Genomic DNA, 9896 nt, shown 5'->3' on the forward strand with positions numbered 1-9896 from the left:
TTCTCTGCTGCCAATGACTGGAACGAATTGCAAAAATCGCTGAAGCTGGACACTTATATTTCCCTTACTAACTTTAAACATCAGCTATCTGAGCAGCTAACCAATCGCTGCAGCTGTATATAGGCCATCTGTAAATAGCCCACCCAATCTACCTACCTCATCCCCATATTGTTTTTATTTACTTTCTGCTCTTTTGCACACCAGTATTTCTACTTGCACATCATCATCTGCTCATCTATCACTCCAGTGTTAATTTGCTAAATTGTAATTACTTCGCTACTATGGCCTATTTATTGCCTTACCTCCTCACGCCATTTGCACACACTGTATATAGACTTTCTTTTTTTCTATTGTGTTATTGACTGTATGCTTGTTTATTCCATTTGTAACTCTGTGTTGTTGTTTGTGTCGCACTGCTTTGCTTTATCTTGGCCAGGTCGCAGTTCTCAATGAGAACTTGTTCTCCACTAGCTTACCTGGTTAAATAAAGGTAAAATAAAATAAAATAAGAAACATTTTTGATCTTTCCCAGAAAGGGGATGTAGCTCAGTGGTAGAGCGCGTGCTTCGCATGTATTAGGTCCTGGGTTCAATCCCCAGCTTCTCCATTTAAAATTATTGCATTGACCCAACTACTACTTTACAGAATGTTGAAATTCTAAGCAGGAAACAGAGATGTGCTAAATAATTTGGTCTTGTAATCTGAAGAACATCCCTTCAATCCCTGTTCGTACAATTATAGAACAGAAGTGGCATGATTGCCATCTTTTATGGCGTCATTTTCAAAAACTGAAGTTCATGGGTTCGATCCCAGTCTGTACCTGGTTTAAGAATTGCTGCTATCATTTCATTGTAGTTTCAATGGAGTGGAGTATATAAAAAGTACATTGTATTGATATTGCATTTTATCTGCAAATGAAATGGGATGGAAGCTCAGAGGGGGAGTGCATGCAAAATATGGATGAGGTCCTCGGTTCAATCCCAAGATTCTCCACTGAGTTTATTTGTGTGCCAAATTCACATTTACACAACTACTACTTTCCAGAATGTTGATATATCATTAACAGCGTACAGTGGCATGGTGGCCAAGTGGTAAGGCATCGGTGTCGTAAACCAAAGATCATGGGTTCAAATCCCATCCGTGCCTTTATGAAAGACATCTGATATCATGGACCTGTGTTTTTATTGGAGGACTTTGCAGAAAAAGCAAGTTGTGTCAATATGGCAACACAGTTATTATAGTAAGGGGATGTATCTCTATGGTAGAGCCAGTACTTTACATGTATGCGGTCCAACGTTAATCCCCAACTTCTCTGTTGACTGTATTTACTTGTTAAATTAGCTTTTGCACAACTCCCACTTTCCAGAATGTTGACATTCTAAGAAGGAAATAGATATGCTAAATCATCTGTTTCTGTAAACTGAAGCACATGGGTTCAATCCTTGTTCGACGTTTATGGAAGATAGCTGATATTATGTAAATGTACTTTCATTAGAACAGTGTAAAGAAAAGGTCAACTGTATTGATATGACCACTGCGACCTGTATGGTCTAGTCGGCAGGCCCTCGCTACCTATTCGTCACCAGACCCACTGGCTCCATGTCATCTATAAGTCTATGCTAGGTAAAGCTTCGTCTTATCTCAGCTCACTGGTCACGATAACAACACCCACCCGTAGCACGCGCTCCAGCAGGTATATCTCACTGGTCATCCTCAAAGCCAACACCTCCTTTGGCCACCTTTCCTTCCAGTTCTCTGCTGCCAATGACTGGAACGAATTGCAAAAATCGCTGAAGCTGGACACTTATATTTCCCTTACTAACTTTAAACATCAGCTATCTGAGCAGCTAACCGATCGCTGCAGCTGTATATAGGCCATCTGTAAATAGCCCACCCAATCTACCTACCTCATCCCCATATTGTTTTTATTTACTTTCTGCTCTTTTGCACACCAGTATTTCTACTTGCACATCATCATCTGCTCATCTATCACTCCAGTGTTAATTTGCTAAATTGTAATTACTTCGCTACTATGGCCTATTTATTGCCTTACCTCCTCACGCCATTTGCACACACTGTATATAGACTTTCTTTTTTTCTATTGTGTTATTGACTGTATGCTTGTTTATTCCATTTGTAACTCTGTGTTGTTGTTTGTGTCGCACTGCTTTGCTTTATCTTGGCCAGGTCGCAGTTCTCAATGAGAACTTGTTCTCCACTAGCTTACCTGGTTAAATAAAGGTGAAATAAAATAAAATAAGAAACATTTTTTATCTTTCCCAGAAAGGGGATGTAGCTCAGTGGTAGACGGCGTGCTTCGCATGTATGAGGTCCTGGGTTCAATCCCCAGCTTCTCCATTTAAAATTATTGCATTGACCCAACTACTACTTTACAGAATGTTGAAATTCTAAGCAGGAAACAGAGATGTGCTAAATAATTTGGTCTTGTAATCTGAAGAACATCCCTTCAATCCCTGTTCGTACAATTATATAACAGAAGTGGCATGATTGCCATCTTTTATGGCGTCATTTTCAAAAACTGAAGTTCATGGGTTCGATCCCAGTCTGTACCTGGTTTAAGAATTGCTGCTATCATTTCATTGTAGTTTCAATGGAGTGGAGTATATAAAAAGTACATTGTATTGATATTGCATTTTATCTGCAAATGAAATGGGATGGAAGCTCAGAGGGGGAGTGCATGCAAAATATGGATGAGGTCCTCGGTTCAATCCCAAGATTCTCCACTGAGTTTATTTGTGTGCCAAATTCACATTTACACAACTACTACTTTCCAGAATGTTGATATATCATTAACAGCGTAGAGTGGCATGGTGGCCAAGTGGTAAGGCGTCGGTCTCGTAAACCGAAGATCATGGGTTCAAATCCCATCCGTGCCTTTATGAAAGACATCTGATATCATGGACCTGTGTTTTTATTGGAGGACTTTGCAGAAAAAGCAAGTTGTGTCAATATGGCAACACAGTTATTATAGTAAGGGGATGTATCTCTATGGTAGAGCCAGTACTTTACATGTATGCGGTCCAACGTTAATCCCCAACTTCTCTGTTGACTGTATTTACTTGTTAAATTAGCTTTTGCACAACTCCCACTTTCCAGAATGTTGACATTCTAAGAAGGAAATAGATATGCTAAATCATCTGTTTCTGTAAACTGAAGCACATGGGTTCAATCCTTGTTCGACGTTTATGGAAGATAGCTGATATTATGTAAATGTACTTTCATTAGAACAGTGTAAAGAAAAGGTCAACTGTATTGATATGACCACTGCGACCTGTATGGTCTAGTCGGCAGGCCCTCGCTACCTATTCGTCACCAGACCCACTGGCTCCAGGTCATCTATAAGTCTATGCTAGGTAAAGCTTCGTCTTATCTCAGCTCACTGGTCACGATAACAACACCCACCCGTAGCACGCGCTCCAGCAGGTATATCTCACTGGTCATCCTCAAAGCCAACACCTCCTTTGGCCACCTTTCCTTCCAGTTCTCTGCTGCCAATGACTGGAACGAATTGCAAAAATCGCTGAAGCTGGACACTTATATTTCCCTTACTAACTTTAAACATCAGCTATCTGAGCAGCTAACCGATCGCTGCAGCTGTATATAGGCCATCTGTAAATAGCCCACCCAATCTACCTACCTCATCCCCATATTGTTTTTATTTACTTTCTGCTCTTTTGCACACCAGTATTTCTACTTGCACATCATCATCTGCTCATCTATCACTCCAGTGTTAATTTGCTAAATTGTAATTACTTCGCTACTATGGCCTATTTATTGCCTTACCTCCTCACGCCATTTGCACACACTGTATATAGACTTTCTTTTTTTCTATTGTGTTATTGACTGTATGCTTGTTTATTCCATTTGTAACTCTGTGTTGTTGTTTGTGTCGCACTGCTTTGCTTTATCTTGGCCAGGTCGCAGTTCTCAATGAGAACTTGTTCTCCACTAGCTTACCTGGTTAAATAAAGGTGAAATAAAATAAAATAAGAAACATTTTTTATCTTTCCCAGAAAGGGGATGTAGCTCAGTGGTAGACGGCGTGCTTCGCATGTATGAGGTCCTGGGTTCAATCCCCAGCTTCTCCATTTAAAATTATTGCATTGACCCAACTACTACTTTACAGAATGTTGAAATTCTAAGCAGGAAACAGAGATGTGCTAAATAATTTGGTCTTGTAATCTGAAGAACATCCCTTCAATCCCTGTTCGTACAATTATATAACAGAAGTGGCATGATTGCCATCTTTTATGGCGTCATTTTCAAAAACTGAAGTTCATGGGTTCGATCCCAGTCTGTACCTGGTTTAAGAATTGCTGCTATCATTTCATTGTAGTTTCAATGGAGTGGAGTATATAAAAAGTACATTGTATTGATATTGCATTTTATCTGCAAATGAAATGGGATGGAAGCTCAGAGGGGGAGTGCATGCAAAATATGGATGAGGTCCTCGGTTCAATCCCAAGATTCTCCACTGAGTTTGTGTGCCAAATTCACATTTACACAACTACTACTTTCCAGAATGTTGATATATCATTAACAGCGTAGAGTGGCATGGTGGCCAAGTGGTAAGGCGTCGGTCTCGTAAACCGAAGATCATGGGTTCAAATCCCATCCGTGCCTTTATGAAAGACATCTGATATCATGGACCTGTGTTTTTATTGGAGGACTTTTCAGAAAAAGCAAGTTGTGTCAATATGGCAACACAGTTATTATAGTAAGGGGATGTATCTCTATGGTAGAGCCAGTACTTTACATGTATGCGGTCCAACGTTAATCCCCAACATCTCTGTTGACTGTATTTACTTGTTAAATTAGCTTTTGCACAACTCCCACTTTCCAGAATGTTGACATTCTAAGAAGGAAATAGATATGCTAAATCATCTGTTTCTGTAAACTGAAGCACATGGGTTCAATCCTTGTTCGACGTTTATGGAAGATAGCTGATATTATGTAAATGTACTTTCATTAGAACAGTGTAAAGAAAAGGTCAACTGTATTGATATGACCACTGCGACCTGTATGGTCTAGTCGGCAGGCCCTCGCTACCTATTCGTCACCAGACCCACTGGCTCCAGGTCATCTATAAGTCTATGCTAGGTAAAGCTTCGTCTTATCTCAGCTCACTGGTCACGATAACAACACCCACCCGTAGCACGCGCTCCAGCAGGTATATCTCACTGGTCATCCTCAAAGCCAACACCTCCTTTGGCCACCTTTCCTTCCAGTTCTCTGCTGCCAATGACTGGAACGAATTGCAAAAATCGCTGAAGCTGGACACTTATATTCCCTTACTAACTTTAAACATCAGCTATCTGAGCAGCTAACCGATCGCTGCAGCTGTATATAGGCCATCTGTAAATAGCCCACCCAATCTACCTACCTCATCCCCATATTGTTTTTATTTACTTTCTGCTCTTTTGCACACCAGTATTTCTACTTGCACATCATCATCTGCTCATTTTTCACTCCAGTGTTAATTTGCTAAGTTGTAATTACTTCGCTACTATGGCCTATTTATTGCCTTACCTCCTCACGCCATTTGCACACACTGTATATAGACTTTCTTTTTTTCTATTGTGTTATTGACTGTATGCTTGTTTATTCCATTTGTAACTCTGTGTTGTTGTTTGTGTCGCACTGCTTTGCTTTATCTTGGCCAGGTCGCAGTTCTCAATGAGAACTTGTTCTCCACTAGCTTACCTGGTTAAATAAAGGTGAAATAAAATAAAATAAGAAACATTTTTTATCTTTCCCAGAAAGGGGATGTAGCTCAGTGGTAGAGCGCGTGCTTTGCATGTATGAGGTCCTGGGTTCAATCCCCAGCTTCTCCATTTAAAATTATTGCATTGACCCAACTCCTACTTTACAGAATGTTGGAATTCTAAGCAGGAAACAGAGATGTGCTAAATAATTTGGTCTTGTAATCTGAAGAACATCCCTTCAATCCCTGTTCGTACAATTATAGAACAGAAGTGGCATGATTGCCATCTTTTATGGCGTCATTTTCAAAAACTGAAGTTCATGGGTTCGATCCCAGTCTGTACCTGGTTTAAGAATTGCTGCTATCATTTCATTGTAGTTTCAATGGAGTGGAGTATATAAAAAGTACATTGTATTGATATTGCATTTTATCTGCAAATGAAATGGGATGGAAGCTCAGAGGGGGAGTGCATGCAAAATATGGATGAGGTCCTCAGTTCAATCCCAAGATTCTCCACTGAGTTTATTTGTGTGCCAAATTCACATTTACACAACTACTACTTTCCAGAATGTTGATATATCATTAACAGCGTAGAGTGGCATGGTGTCCAAGTGGGAAGGCGTCGGTCTCGTAAACCGAAGATCATGGGTTCAAATCCCATCCGTGCCTTTATGAAAGACATCTGATATCATGGACCTGTGTTTTTATTGGAGGACTTTGCAGAAAAAGCAAGTTGTGTCAATATGGCAACACAGTTATTATAGTAAGGGGATGTATCTCTATGGTAGAGCCAGTACTTTACATGTATGCGGTCCAACGTTAATCCCCAACTTCTCTGTTGACTGTATTTACTTGTTAAATTAGCTTTTGCACAACTCCCACTTTCCAGAATGTTGACATTCTAAGAAGGAAATAGATATGCTAAATCATCTGTTTCTGTAAACTGAAGCACATGGGTTCAATCCTTGTTCGACGTTTATGGAAGATAGCTGATATTATGTAAATGTACTTTCATTAGAACAGTGTAAAGAAAAGGTCAACTGTATTGATATGACCACTGCGACCTGTATGGTCTAGTCGGCAGGCCCTCGCTACCTATGCGTCACCAGACCCACTGGCTCCAGGTCATCTATAAGTCTATGCTAGGTAAAGCTTCGTCTTATCTCATCTCACTGGTCACGATAACAACACCCACCCGTAGCACGCGCTCCAGCAGGTATATCTCACTGGTCATCCTCAAAGCCAACACCTCCTTTGGCCACCTTTCCTTCCAGTTCTCTGCTGCCAATGACTGGAACGAATTGCAAAAATCGCTGAAGCTGGACACTTATATTTCCCTTACTAACTTTAAACATCAGCTATCTGAGCAGCTAACCGATCGCTGCAGCTGTATATAGGCCATCTGTAAATAGCCCACCCAATCTACCTACCTCATCCCCATATTGTTTTTATTTACTTTCTGCTCTTTTGCACACCAGTATTTCTACTTGCACATCATCATCTGCTCATCTATCACTCCAGTGTTAATTTGCTAAATTGTAATTACTTCGCTACTATGGCCTATTTATTGCCTTACCTCCTCACGCCATTTGCACACACTGTATATAGACTTTCTTTTTTTCTATTGTGTTATTGACTGTATGCTTGTTTATTCCATTTGTAACTCTGTGTTGTTGTTTGTGTCGCACTGCTTTGCTTTATCTTGGCCAGGTCGCAGTTCTCAATGAGAACTTGTTCTCCACTAGCTTACCTGGTTAAATAAAGGTGAAATAAAATAAAATAAGAAACATTTTTTATCTTTCCCAGAAAGGGGATGTAGCTCAGTGGTAGAGCGCGTGTTTCGCATGTATGAGGTCCTGGGTTCAATCCCCAGCTTCTCCATTTAAAATTATTGCATTGACCCAACTACTACTTTACAGAATGTTGAAATTCTAAGCAGGAAACAGAGATGTGCTAAATAATTTGGTCTTGTAATCTGAAGAACATCCCTTCAATCCCTGTTCGTACAATTATAGAACAGAAGTGGCATGATTGCCATCTTTTATGGCGTCATTTTCAAAAACTGAAGTTCATGGGTTCGATCCCAGTCTGTACCTGGTTTAAGAATTGCTGCTATCATTTCATTGTAGTTTCAATGGAGTGGAGTATATAAAAAGTACATTGTATTGATATTGCATTTTATCTGCAAATGAAATGGGATGGAAGCTCAGAGGGGGAGTGCATGCAAAATATGGATGAGGTCCTCGGTTCAATCCCAAGATTCTCCACTGAGTTTATTTGTGTGCCAAATTCACATTTACACAACTACTACTTTCCAGAATGTTGATATATCATTAACAGCGTAGAGTGGCATGGTGGCCAAGTGGTAAGGCGTCGATCTCGTAAACCGAAGATCATGGGTTCAAATCCCATCCGTGCCTTTATGAAAGACATCTGATATCATGGACCTGTGTTTTTATTGGAGGACTATTCAGAAAAAGCAAGTTGTGTCAATATGGCAACACAGTTATTATAGTAAGGGGATGTATCTCTATGGTAGAGCCAGTACTTTACATGTATGCGGTCCAACGTTAATCCCCAACTTCTCTGTTGACTGTATTTACTTGTTAAATTAGCTTTTGCACAACTCCCACTTTCCAGAATGTTGACATTCTAAGAAGGAAATAGATATGCTAAATCATCTGTTTCTGTAAACTGAAGCACATGGGTTCAATCCTTGTTCGACGTTTATGGAAGATAGCTGATATTATGTAAATGTACTTTCATTAGAACAGTGTAAAGAAAAGGTCAACTGTATTGATATGACCACTGCGACCTGTATGGTCTAGTCTGCAGGCCCTCGCTACCTATTCGTCACCAGACCCACTGGCTCCAGGTCATCTATAAGTCTATGCTAGGTAAAGCTTCGTCTTATCTCAGCTCACTGGTCACGATAACAACACCCACCCGTAGCACGCGCTCCAGCAGGTATATCTCACTGGTCATCCTCAAAGCCAACACCTCCTTTGGCCACCTTTCCTTCCAGTTCTCTGCTGCCAATGACTGGAACGAATTGCAAAAATCGCTGAAGCTGGACACTTATATTTCCCTTACTAACTTTAAACATCAGCTATCTGAGCAGCTAACCGATCGCTGCAGCTGTATATAGGCCATCTGTAAATAGCCCACCCAATCTACCTACCTCATCCCCATATTGTTTTTATTTACTTTCTGCTCTTTTGCACACCAGTATTTCTACTTGCACATCATCATCTGCTCATCTATCACTCCAGTGTTAATTTGCTAAATTGTAATTACTTCGCTACTATGGCCTATTTATTGCCTTACCTCCTCACGCCATTTGCACACACTGTATATAGACTTTCTTTTTTTCTATTGTGTTATTGACTGTATGCTTGTTTATTCCATTTGTAACTCTGTGTTGTTGTTTGTGTCGCACTGCTTTGCTTTATCTTGGCCAGGTCGCAGTTCTCAATGAGAACTTGTTCTCCACTAGCTTACCTGGTTAAATAAAGGTGAAATAAAATAAAATAAGAAACATTTTTTATCTTTCCCAGAAAGGGGATGTAGCTCAGTGGTAGAGCGCGTGCTTCGCATGTATGAGGTCCTGGGTTCAATCCCCAGCTTCTCCATTTAAAATTATTGCATTGACCCAACTACTACTTTACAGAATGTTGAAATTCTAAGCAGGAAACAGAGATGTGCTAAATAATTTGGTCTTGTAATCTGAAGAACATCCCTTCAATCCCTGTTCGTACAATTATAGAACAGAAGTGGCATGATTGCCATCTTTTATGGCGTCATTTTCAAAAACTGAAGTTCATGGGTTCGATCCCAGTCTGTACCTGGTTTAAGAATTGCTGCTATCATTTCATTGTAGTTTCAATGGAGTGGAGTATATAAAAAGTACATTGTATTGATATTGCATTTTATCTGCAAATGAAATGGGATGGAAGCTCAGAGGGGGAGTGCATGCAAAATATGGATGAGGTCCTCGGTTCAATCCCAAGATTCTCCACTGAGTTTATTTGTGTGCCAAATTCACATTTACACAACTACTACTTTCCAGAATGTTGATATATCATTAACAGCGTAGAGTGGCATGGTGGCCAAGTGGTAAGGCGTCGGTCTCGTAAACCGAAGATCATGGGTTCAAATCCCATCCGTGCCT

General features: G+C 40.2%; 10 non-coding genes across 10 annotated transcripts; all 10 read left to right on the top strand.

Annotated features, from left to right (window-relative positions):
* Positions 1-535: 535 nt before the first annotated feature.
* On the top strand, positions 536-607 carry trnaa-cgc (transfer RNA alanine (anticodon CGC)). Its single transcript has one exon. It is a non-coding gene; the product is annotated as a tRNA-Ala (tRNA).
* Positions 608-1074: 467 nt separating this feature from the next.
* Positions 1075-1146, top strand: trnat-ugu (transfer RNA threonine (anticodon UGU)). Its single transcript has one exon. It is a non-coding gene; the product is annotated as a tRNA-Thr (tRNA).
* A 1679-nt stretch (positions 1147-2825) lies between these two features.
* Positions 2826-2897, top strand: trnat-ugu (transfer RNA threonine (anticodon UGU)). Its single transcript has one exon. It is a non-coding gene; the product is annotated as a tRNA-Thr (tRNA).
* A 1675-nt stretch (positions 2898-4572) lies between these two features.
* trnat-ugu (transfer RNA threonine (anticodon UGU)) lies at positions 4573-4644 on the top strand. The gene has a single exon. It is a non-coding gene; the product is annotated as a tRNA-Thr (tRNA).
* Positions 4645-5783: 1139 nt separating this feature from the next.
* On the top strand, positions 5784-5855 carry trnaa-cgc (transfer RNA alanine (anticodon CGC)). The gene has a single exon. It is a non-coding gene; the product is annotated as a tRNA-Ala (tRNA).
* A 467-nt stretch (positions 5856-6322) lies between these two features.
* Positions 6323-6394, top strand: trnat-cgu (transfer RNA threonine (anticodon CGU)). Its single transcript has one exon. It is a non-coding gene; the product is annotated as a tRNA-Thr (tRNA).
* Positions 6395-7534: 1140 nt separating this feature from the next.
* On the top strand, positions 7535-7606 carry trnaa-cgc (transfer RNA alanine (anticodon CGC)). Its single transcript has one exon. It is a non-coding gene; the product is annotated as a tRNA-Ala (tRNA).
* A 467-nt stretch (positions 7607-8073) lies between these two features.
* On the top strand, positions 8074-8145 carry trnat-ugu (transfer RNA threonine (anticodon UGU)). The gene has a single exon. It is a non-coding gene; the product is annotated as a tRNA-Thr (tRNA).
* Positions 8146-9285: 1140 nt separating this feature from the next.
* Positions 9286-9357, top strand: trnaa-cgc (transfer RNA alanine (anticodon CGC)). The gene has a single exon. It is a non-coding gene; the product is annotated as a tRNA-Ala (tRNA).
* Positions 9358-9824: 467 nt separating this feature from the next.
* Positions 9825-9896, top strand: trnat-ugu (transfer RNA threonine (anticodon UGU)). The gene has a single exon. It is a non-coding gene; the product is annotated as a tRNA-Thr (tRNA).

The sequence above is a fragment of the Salmo salar genome, chromosome 01, assembly GCF_965601325.2.
Source record: "Salmo salar chromosome 01, fSalSal1, whole genome shotgun sequence".
Lineage (NCBI taxonomy): Eukaryota > Metazoa > Chordata > Actinopteri > Salmoniformes > Salmonidae > Salmo > Salmo salar.